Genomic DNA, 21,387 nt, shown 5'->3' on the forward strand with positions numbered 1-21,387 from the left:
CCACTTCATTTTAATTTTTCACAGCTTTTCTTTGTCTCTTCTATATTCAAATAAAATACATCCATTTACGTGATTCCACAATACTCCACTGACACTTCTTTAGCTCTATTCATTCAGCTAATGACACTGATCAAAGACTTCTGAGAGCTCCAGTAACTGAGGCTCATCTATTCAACATTTTCTCTACTCTCACTTAGTAATTTCTTTCCAGAGTGCAAAAAGAAAATGGAGTGAGAGAGCAAATATCTGATTTAAAATCATCAAGGTCCCCCTTTCCACTGCTTTTCCTACACTTCCTTTTCTAAATGTTTCACCTCCATGTGTAAAGCATGAAATGCTATTAAAAAACAACAATGATTACTGGAGGCAGCAATATCCTTGCTGTGCCGGGGAATGATTTTGTAGAGCAGATACCATGGCATTGCAACGGAAATGATTTCCTCTTGAAGAGGGCTTCAGATGCAGCTATTGATCTGTAATCTTCAAACTGAAAGTTATTCTGTTGCTCTTATAAATGCTTCTGACGCTAAAATGTTGGATTTCATGCCAGATGAAGGTGTGAGAGCACCTCCTGTATACGTGCAAATGCATGAAAACTCGTCCATGAGAACAGCACTCAACGTCTACCCTCAGGTGCCCTCTGAGCAGTATCATCTGCACAACCATTCTTCCTCAACAATGATCTCTTTCCTAATGTGCATATTTGGACGGTTTCAATTTAATGACGTTATGGTATTTATCTAGATCACTGACCTTCCCCTCCCTCCTCCGTTCTCCTGACCTGTCGATACCTGTTTAGGTGTTGTTAAGCTGGCCTTTTCCTTTAATATGGAGATTGGGCGGGAAGGCTCAAGCCCGGGCACTTTAAGGCCATTAAAATAATGATAGAGAGAGAGAGAGAGAGAGAGAGAGAGAGAGAGAGAGAGAGAGAGAGAGAGAGAGTAAGACAAATTTACAGACCATCTATTCCAACACTTAGTTGAAGGTGTTCAAGCTTTGTGCACTTAACAATAAAGAAGTTAATACATTAATTTACGGTCGTAACATACAGCCTGGTTTGGGAAGCCATTGTTTAAAAATGTCATTATTCTGACCAGCATGCCAAATGAGAAAAATGAACAATGTACCATAATTATCACGATGTATTAGGATACGTGTGCTTCATTTAACGAACACGCTTAACCCTGGTACTTCGACATACTTCAGTCTTTTTTACTGGTTTACCTGACCTCCCATTTTGAAGGGGAGTTTTGAGGCCCATTGTTTTTCGAGGGGAAAACGCCCTGTCATTGTGTCTGAGTCAGTGATGTAGAGTACACAAATGTGCTCTAGAGAGGTATATCCTGAGGAGTGGGCAGTATATCTGTCAACTATTTTCTGCCTGGTTGAACCTTTGCTGTGAGAGGTTAAAGGTTATGGAAATGATGAGGCCAAGCTGTGCAGGTCTATCTGTAACCTAACTGATCAAACCAGGCAGAACAAAAACAAAAACAACAGGATAATGACTGTGATCTCAACCAATGCCAAAACAATCTGCAGGAGTTTTAGCATCTTTTATTAATCCTGTTGTCTGGTGTGTTCATATCAAATGGTAATTACTATAAAAGTCAGCTGAAATGAGAAAAAAATATCCTTTTTGCGCTCAAAAGTCATGTTAAGGTGAAATATGTATTGTTTAAGGTAAAAAGAAATTATGTTTTGCTGATATATCCAGAAATGCCCCCTGGAGAGGCGAGCTGTTATGTGTGTTTGAGCTGACATGGTGAGCTGCTCTCTCAGGTTAAGCTACCAGTGAAACACAAACATGCTTTAAATTTTCCCATTCCCATTCTGTCAGACGGGAATATCTATCAAAATGAACTACCTTAAAAAAATAAGGTCACTTTGCATTTCTATATTTACATTAACTCCACCAAAAATAATAATTAATAGACCTTTCTCACACAAGACATTTTGACATGCCATAGCAGAAAAAACACAGGTGTATTTAATAACATTAATGATGGCTGAATTCTACTTAGTGATAAGCTGATATTTTGTGTGCTGCCTCACTGGAAAAGCTTACTGGGATACTTAATAGAACTGAGCCATCATTAATGTTATTACCCCATCTCACTAGTGCACACATGCACTGTTAAGTACGTTGTGAAACTACAATCAGTCAGTGTCACAGTCATGCTGATGAAAGGACAGGAACAGCACCACATGATGCAAAAATGCTTTAAAAAAAGAAATTCCTTTTGATTGGCTAAATGCAAATAAGTTCTCCATCTGCAGCGATGGATTCTCGATGACACACCGACTGGTGAATGCACAGGCAGGGGACTTGAGTACAACAAAAAATATTAAATGTAACCTTTTCCCTTTTCTCCCTTGTGTGTATTTTCCTCCAGCGAGAAAACATTATATCTCATTTACAATGCAGATCTATATTACTGTAGCAAAAATATGCATTTTCATATATGTTGGACTTAAAGGTGCAGTAGGTAAGACTTATAAAACTAACTTTCTGTGTCTAACTGCGTGTCAATCACTGCTCATGCACACACATTCATTCATTCTCCCTTATGGGGGGAGGGGCTTAGGAGACTGTTTTGGGCTTCAGCAGAAAGGGGGGAGGGACTGAGAAGTTGTCGCTGTTCAAATTTTTTGGCTAAGTCCTGGATCTTCGCAATCCTACCTACAGCACCTTTCAAAGTGTTCTTAACCATCTTTTAAAAAATGTAAGAGACTCCCTTACAGACGACAAGGGAAAAACACAGCCCTGACAGCATCACATGGGAAAACACCCAGTAGTTATTAATGAGAATATGCTGAGTGTGTGACTACAGAAAAATCCCCGGGTGTGGTAGGAAGTCAGGGAGGCTATCCAAACATCTGACACAACTAGCTAACACTGAGCTGAGAGATGCAGACGACATGTATGGGAAATGATGGAACGAGGAGACAAACACTCGGTGGGAGTCAGAGTGGGTATGTAAGCAGAAATAGGAGGCAACTATCATTGGTGCGCAGACAGCTAATCATTGCCCACCCTCAGCCAACCTTTAATTAAACTGGCATTCAGTCCATCATGCAGGCAGTAGACACATTCATTCCTGTATCAGTCATCGCACTGGAAAGGAAAGGAACATCACCATGTTACTGTGCAGTCACAACACCCTCAAACACAGTCCTGCTGAGTGCAATAACACGGCTGTATGGGTTGTATCATTCTGAGAGACAAACATATACAATTTACGACTGCTGTAATTACCAGGCTGTGTGTGTGTGTGTCTCTGTGTGTGTGTGTGTGTGTGTGTGTGTGTGTGTGTGTGTGTGTGTGTGTGTGTGTGTGTGTGTGTGTGTGTGTGTGTGAAAGAGCATGCTAGCTTTGAGAGGTGATTGGCTATCAGAGCAGTCCTTGCGAAACAAAATGTCATGTAATGTGTTGTTGTTGTATTGTTTCCAAATATTCTCAACTGCTAAAAGGTTTTTGTGAGGGGAGGAGAGCTATAGTGTTGATTGGGGGTTGTGGTGCACACTAAAATACAGCAATTCAAAGCCTTTGCAACAGATACTGAGGGATATTTTTTTGTTAATTGCTTATTTTATGTGTTAAGACAATATATATGAAAAAAAGTAAGTAATAGAACAAAAGTGGTGTTGAAAAGCTTAAGCAACACACTAAAAAAAACTAGTTGAGATTTTTTACGGGGAAAATGACATAATGGTTCTAAAATGTATAGTCCCTTTTTTTTAAAGCCCTGAAGAATTTAACCATTTTCTGTGGTACATAGTAATTAATCCCAATTGGCATGACAATAACCATAGTGTTCAAATTTCTATTATTTCCTCTCTTGCATTTAAATTGGCAAGCCATAATGTGAGAAGAATTTGAAACACTATCTAAATGGAATTTCACAGTGGTGGTGACAGTGAATACATTAACAAAGCTAAATGATGCCTCAGGGTTTCTAACCTTTGGCACATGACGGAGCCAGAAAACCTTTGCTGGTTACATAAGACAACAGGATTAAGTTTGGTTGAAATATTTAGTGTTTGAATATTTCACAAGGGAGACTGCTCATCCCTGACCCCAGCGCTCACAGGTTGCTTCTGGTATTATCAGGCACAGACACATGGAGCTCATCCAAATCCCAGTGTACAGAATGCTGAAAAGGCACTCCCACTGCACAATGCATCTCCACTGCTAGGTATCATTCGCAGCCTTTGACACAGATGGCAACGAGATGGCATCTAGATATTAAATCAGAAATCAAAATATTGTGTTAAACCAGAAAACGACAAATTGAAGCCTCCATAAACACAGGCTGTAAATGTGTCAAATAAGTATTTAACAGCAGTGAAATACTTTGGGGAACAGTTGAGTTAGTATTCAACACTCTTTATACCATAAGAAAAGCGATAGATAGATTTCTCCTGAGGGACAGATTGAAAGACTTTATGCTGTATATCGAAGGTCGAGCTGTCACATCTCTATTATACAACCCAAATGTGCAGCCAAAACACTGAAGCAAAATGTCATCCCTTTAATATTTCACTTCGCCTGGAGCTGAAAACTTACTGTCTATTAATCTGTGTTTATAATCATACGTGACATAGTGAATCAATACTCCCAGTGCTCACAGAACATTAGGCCTGAAAGGCTTCTCCTCGGCTGCTGTGATCCATAGCCTCTGGATTCTGTCTGTGTGCTGCCATTAAGAGCCCAACAGCAGCCTGCCCTGAGGAAACGTGTGCAAAGAAAAGCCCGTTCAGGGACACATCCATTACATCAATGAGGAGAAATTGCTTGAGGAAGACGAGTGTCCAGGGTTACTTGTGCTATCGCTGGAGTTGCTCAGCTCAGGAGTCTGCAGTTATGTTGTATTTCTCTCGCTCTAATGATTTCAGTGTCAAAGGACAAAATTAAGGAAGGATTTTAAAACACATTTTAAAAACATGTAGAGAGGTGGAGTGTGCTCAGAGGCACTCACAAACCTCGGGAAGTCCTGTTCAGTGTTGTTAAGCTGTAACTGCAGAAATTTCATTACAGGACTGAGAGAAGGGCAATAAAAAAATATATTCCATGATGATATGAATGTGTCCATACTGTTTATGAGGGGTTGATATCCCTTTAAAATCTCAGGATGTATAAGTGTGGCTAATGTTGCAAATCACTGAGTAGAACAGTTATATGGCAATTGTGGATTTTTTTAAATCAATGTGATAACATTTAGTCATTTGTCACTTATGCAATTTACTGGATTAGAATAGAACACACATTTCCATCTGGTTATTTTATCCATAAAGGACGGTAAGATAATGAGTGGTGAGAGGGGCAGAACCTTATTTACATTTATCCATTTGGCAGATGCAATTTTCCAAAGCGACGTACGAATGAGATACATTCCATGTTTCATTTTGTAAAAAAACAAGGCAGGGTTATTAATGTTTTCTTTTAACCTAGCACTTGACTTTAAAAACTGGAACACCCTCCCCTTAAAATCTTAATGGAATTTCTCATTTACACATTTAAACCGTGATAAAGAGACAAAACTGCATATGGCAAGGTGCACCTTTATGACCCATGGAGCAGGGGAAAGTTCTATTTTTGTTGTTGTGTGTTTATGCAACTTTTATGTATTTAACTAACAGCTATATTTTAAAGGATGGCTGACATAAAATAATACTAAATGTAGAATGAGAAAAAAAGAAAAAAAGACCCTCACCTGCTCTCCCTAAAACCTCAGACTACCCTAACTTCAGCCAAAAGAAAAAAATGCCCCCTCTCCTGCCTAATCATTTTCATACAGTCCCTAAGTTTCTTAATTGATTTTGCAGAAAACATCACAATATACATTGATATAAAGTTACGAAGATAGAGGCATTTTATTTATATCACATAGGGTCAATGCAATTTTAAATTGCTAATTAAATGATGCGGAAAGAAAATGATATACATAATAGTACAAAACTACCTTCTGACATGTCAACTGAAAAAAATTCTTGAGCACTGCAATTAAGTCATGTCATGTTTGTATTTAATATAGGTACACAGGGGAAATTTTGAATCAGCATCCTTTGAATCACTAACTCTGATAACAATATCAGCATTGCAGAGCTCAACCCTGTGATTACACTGACTACCACTATGTTGTTATGCTGAAACCAAAACAGTTGAAGGGCTCAAGAGAGCAGAAAGTACCTCAGCTGATTATTCATAACAATAACATCAGGAAAACAAGGTTATGGGATGATGCCTTACCTGGAGTCAGTAGTTATGCATCATCCCATATGACTGGTATGATGATTTATGCTGGCTGATGAATAAGCACAGTGGGGCTGACCTGCCAAACTGGAATAGTAAGGGACTAGAGCTTAACGATAAGCAATCTGTATACAAAAAAAAGTCACATCATCCTTCATGCTGGCTACCTCATAGATGTAGACATAGGACATATGTAGGATAGTACATCAAGCATTTGTAATCATTATCAATGTGGCTCAACCAGTGAAAATTGTGGAATCCATTATGGCCTAGATAATAGATGTTTCTGTGACCCCGGAGGATTACAGTAGCCACCACTGGTTGTACACTAGTTAATCCAACACAGCCTCCTCAAAGAGCACCATAGTTAGCTCAAGGTTCAGCTGGACTGACATGGGCCTGTCCTCTGCCACAGTGGTGGAAAAAAAACTGAATTAGTCCACAGAAAAGATGTGATGTCAATACAAAACAATTTCATAATATAACACTAATATATAGCATATTTTCAAATGTATAAGCGAAAAAGACTGCACTGTAGTGTTGCCAAAGAAAAGTTGGACTTTAACATTAAATAAATAAAGGAAAAAGTCGAAAGGAGATGAAGTTCTTTCTATGCCATCTCTAAAATGGCATAACAATTACAATGTATGTACACAAGAGAACAATACACAACGATACACACAAAATCTCTCTCGTACTCAATTGTGAACTTGAGCGCGCACACAAACACACACACACACACACACACACACACACACACACACACACACACACACACACACACACACACACACACACACACACACACACACACACACACACACACAGACTTTATGGCTCATCTGGTTGATACTGTGGGTCACAGCTGGTCATAGCAGGGCATCATCCGCCCTGCCATAAACCATAGGCTTTGCCGGACCAGAAAAAGCTAGATGAGGGAGGATTTGAAGATTAAGCAGAAATATCTGCCTGGAAGAAATCCAGCACTGACACAACTAAAAAATGCATCCAGCTCCTTGTGCCAAGGCATTTCCTGCTTTTGGTAAAAGCTGCGATGATGGCAGCAGCCGGCCTGGCCTCAGCTCTTTAATATTGTCCAAGTGTGCGGGGACATTTGGAAAATGTGAGATGTTTTGCTGACCTCTATCGCCTTATGGGCCTGGGAATTGATTAACGCTCTTTTCACACAAGCCAGTCCTGCCACACCCGTCCAAGCTGCCTCTGCAGGATCCAAGAGGGACCCTTTCCTCTCTGGACAGCAGGACTGGGGACAGAGGGCGGACCGGGCATCATCTGCCTAACTCTAAAAGACAGCTGGAGGGGGGAGTCTTGGTTGAAAAGACTTAAAGTGGCCCATCTTTTTCCACACGGTCATCACAACCATAAGGTGAATTAATAGTTTGTTTGTGAGCTAAAGCAGAGTTTGCGAGGAATGGCAGCTCAAAAAACATCACCATAATGAAAGATTAAAGGGCTCCAGTGAGAGAGCAGAGCCACTTCTCCTGGGGAAACCTTCACCACTCATCAAGCCGAATAATACAACACAGTAACGCAGCCCTTGGAGTGAGTGGGCGTAACACACAGAGCACATTGATGTTCTGTTAGGGCTGCTACAGTATAATAGCTAGCTATAGTAGTATGTGAGGCATAAAGTGCTGACCGAGAGAGAAGCTGGGTAAAGGTGTGAATAATACAACTAAGACTACCATGTTCACTAGACCGACAAGCCTGATGAAAGGATGGGAATCACCAACGCAGGAACCCGCACTGCCAGCTCTACCATCTAGCAAACAGCTAACATAGAATGATATATTCTCTGCAATGTACAACAACTCAATACAGCAAGGCTTAACTCAAACCTAGCAACCCATACCTCTGCTGGAGCAAAAATAAATTGGTACATGTTTTATTGATTTTAAAAGATGCTATTGTGCTGTGCCATATCTTGCTCTTGTTATAATATAATAAACAGTGCTTGGCTGCTAGAGTTACCACTACTGTTACAGTTGCTAATTGCAGGAGAAAAGCAGAGGGAACACAAAAGCCATGCTGTGCTCTTGGCATCAAGCAAGATATGAAAAAAAGCCACAAGTGCTGGTATGTTGGACCCAACAACAAAGTCTCGAGCTATTAGTCAAATTTGTTCTCTTGCTGTAATGATCCTCAAACTGGCAGACACACAATGATTATGACAGACGTGAAAACATGCATTCAGAAGGAACAAATTTACTAGTACGTCTGTGATCTTGACACAATTTTCCTGTTAAATAATGAATGGATTAAGTAAACCCCTTTTAAATTTAAGAAATACAATTTATAAAATTATCATATTGGGTATTACAACTCCCCAGCTTGTATTATTATATCAGCAGGGGTGATGAATACATGAATGTCTGATTCAGATCATTATACTTGATTTTCCCTGAGGGTAAAACATGTCTATGGCTTTATTTTACTGTAGACTCATCCACAATTACAAAAAGCCGTGTAAATAAATAAATAGCACAAGGATACTACAAAAATAATGTAAAAAACAGACACACAGCCGTACAAAAAATGAAACAATCTCATCTACTCATCTCAAACACCCAAGTGCTTTCTCAAGTGGCACTGAAGAAATCTTGCACAAGCCCTGCGGTCAACAACATGTTATCGTTATGTTAAGTACCTTGACTTCCATGGAAACAAATAAATGTTTAAAGCGATTTAGCTGTTCCACCACTAGGTAAAGGCTGGAATTTAGCTTAGCAGGGCTCTCACACAATGAATGCAAATTCAACATTGTGCAGAGCAATGTCAAACATTTCAGAGAGCATCTGTGCTTTTTCAGGCAGCTGCGCGAGCCATAGGTGTCCACATAGTTGCCAAAGTTCAACTAAATTGAACGCTGACCCTAAATACAGCCGATCTCCACAAAGTGCGTCAGTATGTCATGGTGGCTTTGAAGCTTGTTCAACACTTTGTTGTTAGCAGTCAATTTAGCACTGCAGTGAATTGGACCTGGTCAGAAGGGTTTTAGAAATACCTAGATTATTGCAGAAATCCTTCACACCCAGTGCAATCCATCTCGCCAGTCATTACTCATATTACTACACGTGAATTACGCAATATGCTTCGATAGAGAAGGGACGTATGAGTGTGAGAAATACAAATAGTAAAGTCACTCTGTTATCCCTGGAGGAAGAAATACATCACAAAGAATCACATTGCTCTGGTGAGGTGATGAATTACCCATTGTGGTGGTGAGTTTTACAGTAAAGAAAAAATTCAGCAAATGAAAAATGACCCACTAAGCTATCCATGCAATGACTTCTACTCACAGCTAGTGTTACAATAGCTGCTAAAGTCTTTAAGGTCATTGCCTTCGTTTTGCAATACCTTACAGTTCTATAAGAACCTGAATCAGCTTTTCGCTCAGCAGTATGCACCGCTCAGAATGACTAATGTCTCTGCGAGGGACCCAATCTCGAGAAGGGAGTTGACCACTTACTCCTCTACTACCGCATCAGAGAGCAGCGTAGAGATGAGTTCTGTGAAGCAGAGCACCCACATTTAAAATCTAATCATCCTCTCCTCTCTGTCAATGCTTTAGCCTACATTAGACTGTAATTAGTGGGATGACAGTGGAAGTGCTAATTAGCACCTCAGCTAAGTTTTACTAACTTAACCACAGTGCTTCATGCACATGTCATACACACACCACACACTTCTTGGAAATAAGTGCACTTCACACATCTACCAATTTCAGGATTTTCATACCTACAGTTCTAGTATTAAAATTTTGGTTTATTTTATTCAGGTTTGTGGAGTTTGTTCAAAGAAATAACATCCTTATTTTTTTCTACTAACATCCTCCCCTTGGCAAATGGCAAATTTTTGTGCTTTTATGCAATTATTCTTACTTTCAAAAAACACAGACAGAAATGGCTTGTTCATCTAACGGTGGCTGTAGCTAGTTGTGGAACTGATTTTGGAATGTTAATGCTCCGTACCGCTCTGATCTACTCTTCTTTACTAGGCATTAAGACACTGCCATATGGCGGACCGAGGCAGGTCACAGAAGAAGGTGCAACACCTGCAAAGTCAATTCAAGTATTCCACTGTTTGTGAAACGTGATTGTTGCCTTGTTAGAAGTGTTTGCTACTATTAGCTGTAATTGGCAATATGTTTGGAATACCGGACAGTACATAGTATGTTGGCTATTTTGCATTAGGTGTGTGTTTAAGTCATGTTTACATGTAGGGTTATTGACCTAGCTTACATTCAGGCATAACATAGTTTTTGTAAAGTGTCCTTTGTGAATTAATGTTGCAGGGTTTATTATCCCAGTGTTGATATACTAAGTATTGAAGTAGGTATAAATAATTGCAAAAGTATTTCCATATCATTTGTTATTTTAAGAAGATAGATAAGAGACATAGGTAAGACATGTACTGTATCTATATGATATGTGCAACGATTAAATTTGATGTGATCTTTAAGGCCCTGGACACACATAGCGGACCTACAGACTGTGTTCGACATCTTTCTATTAGGACGGATAACTTATACCTTTAGTCTAATCAGCCAGAATAAGTGAAAACCCCTGTGGGGGTGCGCAAGTCCTTTAAATAACTCTAAATGTCATCCTGTTATTTACTGTAATTGAATGGTATTTGTTGTATTCCAGCACCATGTAACCATGTTTCAGATCCAAATAGGTTTAACTTTGCTAAAACAATACCAATATTGATCATCTTTTTTAGATGTCCTGTCTCTGTTGGCTTTCTCGCCCAACTCGACTGGTCACAGTACACAGATTTATTGATATCAAGGAAAATCATGATATATTAAATAGGTTTCTGTAACATACAAGCAGGATGATTCTTGAGTATCTTATAATTAAACTTTACAGTCCTTGATTCAGAGTTATTTAATAAATACCCATTAATTATATAGTAGTTAGTTCCTGGATTGTTTATTACACATTTCTGAGTATTTGTGTCTTGTTGTAAAGTATTTACCACATCATCAATGGCATTAAATGGCAAGTACAAGGAAGGGAACACCAGTTTCATGTTAGCTAATATAATTTAACCAATAACACTGTGGAAACAGCACTCTCATCAGGGAGAAAGGCCAGTCTGGAAAATGAAGCTAACTTTAGCCGATAGCAGTGCAAAGCGAGGAGGAAAGAAATTTACAGACCCAGTATAGGTCATTCACTAGAGATGAAAATGAGAAGAAAACTGAAGTAATCTAATGTAAAACTTTTGTGTCAAAGTTGAAAGTACTCTTGTCTGATGAAACTATGTCTCAGTGGAAGACAGAAACACTTCCCCAGCAGCTGTCAGGACAAACGGTCTGATGCAAGCCGGTGTTGAAAATGTCTGTTCAAAAACCAGATGAATCCTTTTGTTTGGGAATTTAATTATTCAACATTTATAAGATATGGAGAATATGGTCTGTAAGAGTCGTGCTGTTTTATCACTATCCTGATGTCTTTCACAGTGGTAGGCTATAGTTTACAGACTGTGCTCTTTGCATCCTTACTCTGTTTGTTTCCCTCCACTCCTGCTGCAGGCTGTAATTATAATTACTGATAGGAAGCAGGGTGAATAGGCAACAGTCCAAAAAGCTCCTCCACCTGTCCAGGAAGCTGACCGTTTGTGTGATACTGCATATAACAAGTTCAGACGACAGCCCACTGCGTTAGTGGTCCACTGAGTGATTGATGTCATCTCCTTAGCTATAGGAGTTGAAACCGCTGAGAGGAACGCAGGCACTTTCTCTCCGAATGTCAGGGTGTACACTCATTATCCGCCCTGCCTTTTCCTATGTCACCGACAACACTGCAATTGAGAGAGAGAGAGTCCAACCGCCTATGCTTTCTCTCACTGCCCTCTCTTCCCGCATCCTCCTTCATCAATCAACCTCTTCTCAAAGTTTTAAAGCCCCCAAATCCCTCAACTCATCTAGTTCTTTCTCTCTTAGGATTTTTATTCCTCATGATTATTTAGATTCCTCTCCTACCCCTCTACTGTAACCCCCTGGTTGGTTCTGCGTCACTGAGCACCATCCGTTCGATCCACTGGGGCCACTTCCCAGGAGAGTAACTGCAGTAAAAAGAGCAGAGAGGCTCTGAGATGCATACTGTCGATGCCCTGCACGGCAGCCTGTAACAGAGAGCCATAATGTCCCTTTAACATAGTCAAACAGTAAGAATGAGATATTTTCAAAAACCAGATCTATAAACGTTTATTTCTGTTTTCCGCAAATCATTATGACACCATGACATAGAAACAGCAAACACTGAAACAACAAGTATTCAGGTCCTGGGTCTCCCTGAGGCAGTGCACTCTCCAGGGACAGAGTTGAAGTGACTGGAGACCTTCATCGCTTCCCTCTTCCTCCACAGTGTTGTCTGGTTAATTAACTAACAGTCAGCTTAGAGTCTTAAGGCACCATTCTGTTTCTTATTTGTAACATATTTCTGTAGGCAGACCTCCCAAGACACTCCTGAGCATCTGGCCAACCTCATACAATAACTATTTTTTCACTTTGAAGAGCCAAAGAAAGGTTCTATTTCAACACCGGAGATCAATTTACCATGAAAGTAACTGTGTGAGATTTGTCTATAGGAGAGTATGCTTACTCTTGTGTGGAGCAGAATATTACTTTAGAATTCACAGACAGGAAAATGTGTCTGAACTGCCTAAAGGAAATAGTGTAACTTATATCTCACTGAAAAATAGGAAATATAATGTTATGGGTCAGTTCTGCCCCTGTTTCATCACAAGGTAAATGTATCTCTGTTTTAAGGATCATTCAAATTTGTTACAATGTGGGTTTTATTATGGCGTTTCCGCCATTAATCCTATTGGTTCGGATAGTATTTTCCCAGTTTCATATGTATTTTCAGATTCCATTCCATCCATACTTTACAGTAACCTGACTCCGCCAGATGGATTGCTTCGCATTTGCTCGGCATATCCATCTGGATACTTTCCGTTGGAGAACTTTTGGGAAGGGGTGAATATACTGGTTAGCTGATTGGATAAACCATCTGTCTATCACCACCTATGTTGGTGATAGACAGATGGAAGCTGCCATGTTGTTTAGATTGAACAGTCGCTTCTCGTTGCGTCACACCTAAACACGCATCAAAACCAACGCTGATTGGTCGGTCGTTTGGCGTCTCAGTCTCCAAATTTTCTCTATCTCAAGATGCCAGACTGATCTGCGAGTGGAAAACTGGAGCTTGCGAGATCAGGACACTCTCACAAGGCTAGCTTTACAGTATTTACGGTCAAAAAGACACATTGAGAAAGAAGAGCCCTTTTTTTGTATGTATGCCAAGTTTAGAATAGACAATAAAATTAGAATTAGAATAAAAATAAAACCACCACAAAAACTCACATTCAAGCACACATGAGAAAAAAGTTAATCATGTTCTCATGAGTTCACTGAAACTACCTGTAAAGAAAATATCAAGCTTCAAAATGTGGTGCACAGCCAGGATTTTATACTGAAGGTTATGATGCCAAGAAATGTTTGACTAGCCACCAAAACAATTGTTTTTCCTTTACATTTTACACAATGATCTAAACCCTGTAACCCTGCAGGACGAAATTCTATTTGTGGAATTAAAATACAAAGTCCTTCCATTTTAACATATTGTTTGGATTAAAGATCATAGCATGCGCATAAAGCTTGTGCGCTGTATACAAACAGACAGTAGAAGAAGAAACTAAACAGCCCTAGTAACCCTAATAGGCTTAATATCTTCTCCAGCAGGAACACAAGCATGTAGTCCGCCATTGTTGTTGTTATGAGACGTTGTCGCGGGATAAGAGGTCGAAGGCTAGAGGTCGAGGGGTGTTGCGATGACATCATCGATACGCAAGTATGCGGCTTTGCCATCCAAACACAAGGGCGCCGTTTTCTAATATTTTCACCCTGGAATAATAAAATAAAAAAAAAATGTGCGTCTTCAGGCAGTGCGTTTACAGGATTCGTTTGGACGATCGGCCAAAACGATGCAAAACGTGCATTTGCACCAAAAAGCATCTCCATGTGGATGGCCCCTAAGAATATTGGCTCTAAAAATACAAGAATCTGCCTGAAAGAATTGCGCAATCTTGTCCTCAGGTCGCATTGCCAGAGACAACACCAAGGACTCAGTGATAGCTGCCCTCACTGCAAATTATTCCTGGTGGATGGAGCAGCATATGAAAGAAAACTCCAGTGTATTTACTGTTGGAACCTTTAGCTGAAGCCAAACAACTTTATTAAGCTTGAAATCGCCTTTGTGAGATGAACAAAATGGTAGCTTGTTTGAAAGACCTTTATCAGTAAAAAAAAAGAGGCAGTAATTGTTTTCTTACATCAGAAGGTCAGTGCATGTTTAAATGTCTTGTTTTGTCTGAACCAACACATCAATTCGATGTACAGTGATAGAAAAAGTGAGAGAATTAGTAAATCCTCACATTTGAGAAATTTGAGCCAGAGAATGTTTGGCAGTTTTGCTTGATAAAACAACTTAAGCGATTAATCATTATAAAAAATGCTTGCCTGTTAATTGTATGCCAATTGATTTAAAGTTTCAGCTGTAACATGAACAACGCCAAAATGGATAACTGAAGCTTTTATGTCAAATGAATTTCATCAGATGGTGTTTCACCGAGGCTCATTTAACAGTCACACTTTGATGTCAACAGTATCCTCGAACCAAGTTTCTTGTCTCTAACTGGCAACATCAAAACAAGCAAATGGAGAGACCTCAACATCCATTGTTGCTCCCTACAAGGGTTGCTAAGTAACAGTAGTGCTGCAACCTTTGGCTTAAACTTTGATTCCTCTCTCTAAATAAATGTTAGAGCACATCAGAGAAAGTAGAGCCTCTGAATAATACAGCATACAATTGATGTGAGGTATTAAAAGTCAAAAGTCGTCATGCATAAGTCCGGTTTAGAAACCCATGGTCACCACACAAAACTCTATTAAACTACACAGGCAAACATCAAAATCACACATTTACTCTTTTAAATTTAACAGAGATGGTTAAGAATACATGTATGGTATTTTCTGTTAAATGCTTCTACTACTATTTAGGGGTGTCACAATTTTGATTTTAAATCGAAAAGCGTAGCTTACAGGCCGGTAGAATGGTAGAAAGGTAAAGACCAAAGACACCACAGACAGAGTTGGAAATGAAGAACGGTAAAGCGTGTGAATTCCCATGGTGGGCTCTGACCTAGTCTCTCATTATCAGACCCTCCTCCACAGCGCTGCAAAGGAGGGTCTGGCTAGTCCACAAAGCATTCCGGGATGGGACAGAAATGTGCTCTGGTTTATTGGAATTTCTTTAAACCAATCACAATCTTCATGGGGGCGCCACTAAGCGCCGCACAGAGCCCTGGTGCCGCTGCAAAATAGCCTCGGGAAGGAACGTGTTTTGGTGGAACATGTGTACGTTCAAAAGTTGTTTAATTCGTGCAACAGAAAACTCAGATTGGACAGATAGTCTAGCTAGCTGTCTCGATTTACCCTGCACAGATCTGAGGAGCAGTTAACCATAGTCATCATAAATCGACAGAGTTTAAAATTCCAACTCAAAGAAAGCGTGAGGTAACGGACATCTGGCCGAAAAGAAGGACATCCGGCGGAATTTCCAGCGGCAACGGAGCAATGCCGGAAGTGGAAGGTCGTGGATATAGACTAGCTCTGACCATACAGTCTACGGCTTCGACAGGACTTCGTGGTGCATTCATGTGCTCTTCGTGAAACTCAGGGTGCATTCAATTGCACCTCAAACTGTTGTTGTAAAATACTCCTCTGCCATCTAGTGGCTCTTATTGTGGAATTGTGGTCACTGCTGAAAAAAAACCTTTTTAATCGAAAATTGAGTCGAATCATGGATTTGGAGAATCGTGACACCCCCACTATTATGGCACATTTGCAACATCCTCTGCATCAGTTCTGAAATATTCATTATGCCTTCCTCTACGTTTTTTTTACAAGGAGTGCTTTCATAACAAGCTGGCCAAGAAATAACAGTTTTATGTTCATGTACAGAATATTTTATAAAATGTATATGTAATGGATAGCAGCAGGGTTTCCTGCAGTGTTTTGTAGTGGTGGTGGACCATCGTTCCTGAAACAAAGATCAAACCAATACATAACCTTTAGGGAAAATGCAGAGGTGCTCTCTCACACAGTGGATGCCATATAACGTGTCTCACTATTGGTTAAGATTAATTAGGCTTAATCTTCTAACTTCAAGATATGTCAGGATCCAGGTGGCTTACCATTTCGGCTAAAAAGATTTCTCTGGGAAACCCTGAGCAGTGTACCTTTAAAAAAAAGTACAGCCTAGGTACAGCTATTAATATAGATATAAACCACTCTAAGATGAAGATGCAATGAAACATTGAAATAGTAAAAATACTTTGTGAGCTGTCTGAGAATTTGACAGACAAAAAATAAAAATATTTTAAATTCATCTTTCAGTGGAACTTTCAGAAGTTGTATACATCAGCTGTTTTTGTTTTACAATAGAATAAGATAAAAGGGCAAAATATATCATACAGTACATACATATATAGTAGCCACATATACAGATAAGTCATTTAAAAAAGATAAAACAAACTCTGCTAAAGCTCAAGTGAGTCTCTCAAACACCTAAGTGCTCTGAAATAACAAAGTCAGTGGGTGGCTGCCCTTTCTTAAATTAACCATTCTTCATCCTCATACCTGATTCTGGTCTAGAAATGTCAGAGCAGCTGACTGCTGCTGGATCAGTAGGACTCGAGCTAAACAGGCTAATTTAGTGCTTAAGAATGTCAGGAAATGGCAAAGCCACCAAACGCATAAAGAAATATTTAAACAGATTTAGAAAGCTCATTATAACAATGGCAAGGGCAATAGAGCTGACAGTATCAAAATAATTGACAGTGTAAGTTTAGCTAATTGCTGGATTGCATTATCAAGAAGCTGTTGGACACACAGAAATAAAAGGTAATTGTGATGTGTCTGTGCCCCCCCCTCGTGACACAAACTTAATTAATTGAAACGTATCACCCAATCATGTGCATTCGCCCCTGCACAAACACATACATACGCACACAGGCATTGACCCTTGGCTTCAGTATCCAATGTCCACATATTGTTGATGACAAGCTTAAATGATAGTATTGTATGTTCATATCCATGCATATCTCATTACAAGGCTGCAGAAACACAACCTCATAAATCAAAAGTTACTGCACTGCAGCTGCATGACGGTGACGCTGCATTTCTGACCTTGGTATGAAAAGTAATGCATTGCTGCTGTACCTCTATTCGTCTCGGGCCCATGCAGTTCCCATGGTATACAGCTGGGCCGCATCATCTTCTCAGCCCTCAACATGAAGGAAAAATCCATATGTGTCCTTCAGCGTTTGCATTATCTCTTTCAGTTTTCTATTTCAGTCTTAACCTTTCCACAGTTGCTGCAGCATCAGTTTACTGCTCTGAGGATCCCAGATGAGGGATTGGGACACAGATTACCATGGGGGCCAATCCACGGCACGCCCTCCCATCATTTCCATCCCCCCACCTTACCCTCCTCATCAACTATGGTAAAGCTTAGCCTGTACCATCCTGCAATGAACTTTCCCATCCCCTGCTGGTTTAACCAACCCCAAATACCCCGCTCTATTATCAATCCCAGTATGGCAGATGGGACATTCCTCTACAGGCTAAAAACACTGATTCACTGCTGGTTTACAGTCATTCTTAAGCCAGGACCTTCAACCTCCAGCTGTTTAATCAGACAGTTGAAGTAGACTGTATTAGAAAGCTAATACGAGGTAGTGACACTGAGACATATGTAAGGCCCGAAACAATCTTGCTGTAATCCTTTGATATCAGCAGTATTAAAGGATCTACTTGGAACATACAGTACAGAAGCAACAATGTCTCCACTTCCTTTAATACCAAGAGCCCATTTGAACAAGAAAATTAGACACTCTTGCAAAATTAGCCACTTCAGTATCTCACACCCTTGTCGGAAAAAAAAAATGACATCAATATGCTCCTCTCCCCTGAGAGTACTTAACCAGCACTGTACAAGTGCAGAAATCAGATAAATCGACAGAATGTGTGCTGAAATACTGTAAGCACTGTAAGAGATGTGTTTACAGTACAGGCAGACTTTGCCGTTATACAGTAATGATAACCATGCTCTCATATTTATTTCTTTGCTATTATTGTCCTGGACATTTTTTTCTGGAAACACTTCTTTACTGCACCCATCTCTTTCTTTTGATCAGATCATTTGAACTCCTTTCAGTACTTTCACCTTTGAACAACAACAAAATTCTTCAGCCCACAACTTCCACCGTTCATGCACAATTTACTCCAACTGCTTTCAGAGCTTACACTTCAGCTGACACCTTCTTTTAGTTTGTACACTTGGACTGGCACTCATTTCTTTCATGACTTTCACTTCACCTGAACCTCCCAACTCCCAACAAGTTTATCATCTACACTTCGACTGACATTTCAACTTCTTTCAGCACATTCACTTCAAACAATACTTTGAGACATCCGTCATTTCAGCAAAAGACCCAAATTGACATCTCTTTACATTTAATTGACCATGCCTTTTAGCGGCCGCAATAATTGTGACAGGAGCAAAGGAGGAAGCCAGTAGATATTCTTATAGAGCGATAAAGTCTGTGTAAAGAGGAGGTTAAGGTGGATGGGTGTATCAATAAACCATTGGACTTTAACACGGGGGATTGTTGTTTGATTCCCCATTTCCATCTGACCTTAAGAAAGTCAGTTTAACCCAAACCATGATCTTTCCCTAAACCTAACCAAGTCGTGTTTGGGCCTAAACCTAACCAAACCTTAACCATTGTCACATTATAAAACACATTTTTCAGCAGTGATTTGTTACGGTTTTGAAAGTCACAGGGAAATGATGTTGCCCCGCTGATTGGGGCATCTGATCAGAAAACGCTTCTATCTGTTTAGAGGGTGCGGACAAACATCTTATTGATTTATTACTTCTTCACTCAATACTTGCATTTACACTGCATTTACACACCTTTTTTCATTTTTGCTTCTGTTTTTAATATTGTATTACTCTGTAGCACTTTGGGATTGATTTTAACAATGAAAAGTGCTCTACAAATAAAATGTATTATTATTATTATTATTATTATTATTATTATTATATTAGCCCTTCCATTTTAACTGCCACTTCAACTTCTGTCTCAAGAATTTGTGAATTGTAATTTTTAAGCAGCAAGCACACGTAAATGATGTCAGAAGAAAATGTAGCCATGTCGATGTGTATTCAAATGAAAAAGAAAAGCATATCTGAGAGATGTGGTGTATGCATGTAAGCACATTTTTCTAAACAAGCAGATCTAACAATGATCTAAACAATTAGGCTCTGGGTTTGCAGCAGCCCACTCAGTCAACCACATAGCCATGGTTTCTCTCAGCTACATGAGGAAAGACAGGAGCTGTGTCTAAAGGAGGGAAGCAATTAGTTCTCTCCTCCATGGCTTGTCACCTGACAGTCTGCTCACCCACAGCCTGATGGAAGAGCCTCTCCAGCCTGCTCATTCAAACCAATTAAGGTCTGGAGGTGTATTACCACACACTCATTACCTGCCTCCCACAGTGCTCTGCTGCTCTTCACATCGCAGCTCATTGGTCTGCTGAATATCTCAGAGTTTTACCCTTTCACATCATCTTGTCTGTTCCATATCATCTCTCTTTCTAGTTTTCTTAGTTGTCCTTTGTGTTCCTACCTCTCTTTATATGTTTCTTTCTCTCTCTCTCTTTGTTAGGATATACAGGAAGCAGCAACGTATTCTCTCATAAGCAGACCTACAGAGAATAGCCTATGTGCCTGTGAATGGTTAATAATCAGTTTGGTATGTTACAATTTAAGTTATAGTAAGCACAAAGACACGGAAAATGAAAGAGGAGCATGTGTATGAACTCATGAGAATTCGAAATATGGAAATACCCTTCAGCACCTAATGAAAACAATGCAGAGACATCCATGAATGCACAGACACCAACAAAAGGCTTGCCTCTCAACATTTCCCTTTTCTGTTGGCACACACAACAATAAAAGAAAACACTCAGATGATGGGGTACAAAGGGCTGAACTGTTGTCACAGGCAGAGAGAGAGAGAGAGTGTGTGTGTGTGTGTGTGTGTGTGTGTGTGTGTGTGTGTGTGTGTGTGTGTGTGTGTGTGTGTGTGTGTGTGTGTGTGTGTGTGTGTGGTGTTGCTTAAGATGTCCAAACAGTTTATCCGTGTGAGATGGATGACATATCTGGAACGATTCAAATTGCCACATTCCCTCTTGCAAAACACACTACAGACCTGGAACCATAAACCTCTGAGAAATTAGCTGTAATTTCAGAGCACACTTTGACTCAGCACTGAGATGGTTCCTCCCATGACTGTAGTGGTGCTGGAAAAAAGCAAAGAAAAAGAGATTATTCCACCACAACAGCTTAAGGGAACAGGAGAGTGCGACAAAAAACAGTTTCACTTTCACAAGAGCACCTATATGAATGTTTCCATTTCATAATCTGCATTACTGCTATAGGTCTATTAACTGAAACCAACCTTGATAATTATTGTACAGCTCTCCTGATCCAGGTACTTACATATCTTTTCATTTAATCATAAAGGCAGCACTGTGTGAGTAGAAACCATTTAACTTGTTGAAAGGTCAAAACATGACTAATAAGGAAACGTTGCATCAATTAACAGATATTAATGGTCAGTTCAGCTCAACAGTGAATACCAGGACTTCTAATTAAGTCCAGATAGACGACCAGCGAGTCCATTCAGCAGAACAGATAACCTATTTCAAGATTGAGTTCGATACGATACTAAAACGATTCTTTGGACAGCGATACGATATATGCTGATATCACAAAATCTGCCACGATGCAATTAAGATTTAATTCAATTTAGGGGACTGCAAAAATATGACTTGACTTGCTTTATCACTGAGCTCTTCCATACATTTAAATGAAAAACAAACTACTCTTTTAAATAAAATTAACAAATATAAAGTGTGAATTTCAAAATAAAGGTGCATGATATGTATCAATATGTTCACTTTGCAT

At 39.7% G+C, this 21,387-nt stretch overlaps 1 protein-coding gene across 5 annotated transcripts in view; it reads right to left on the reverse strand.

Annotated features, from left to right (window-relative positions):
• Positions 1 to 21,387, reverse strand: part of kaznb (kazrin, periplakin interacting protein b) — a 106,471-nt gene that overhangs the window by 26,607 nt on the left and 58,477 nt on the right. The window lies entirely within an intron of this gene.

This window comes from Perca fluviatilis, chromosome 4, assembly GCF_010015445.1.
Source record: "Perca fluviatilis chromosome 4, GENO_Pfluv_1.0, whole genome shotgun sequence".
Taxonomy (NCBI): Eukaryota; Metazoa; Chordata; class Actinopteri; order Perciformes; family Percidae; genus Perca; species Perca fluviatilis.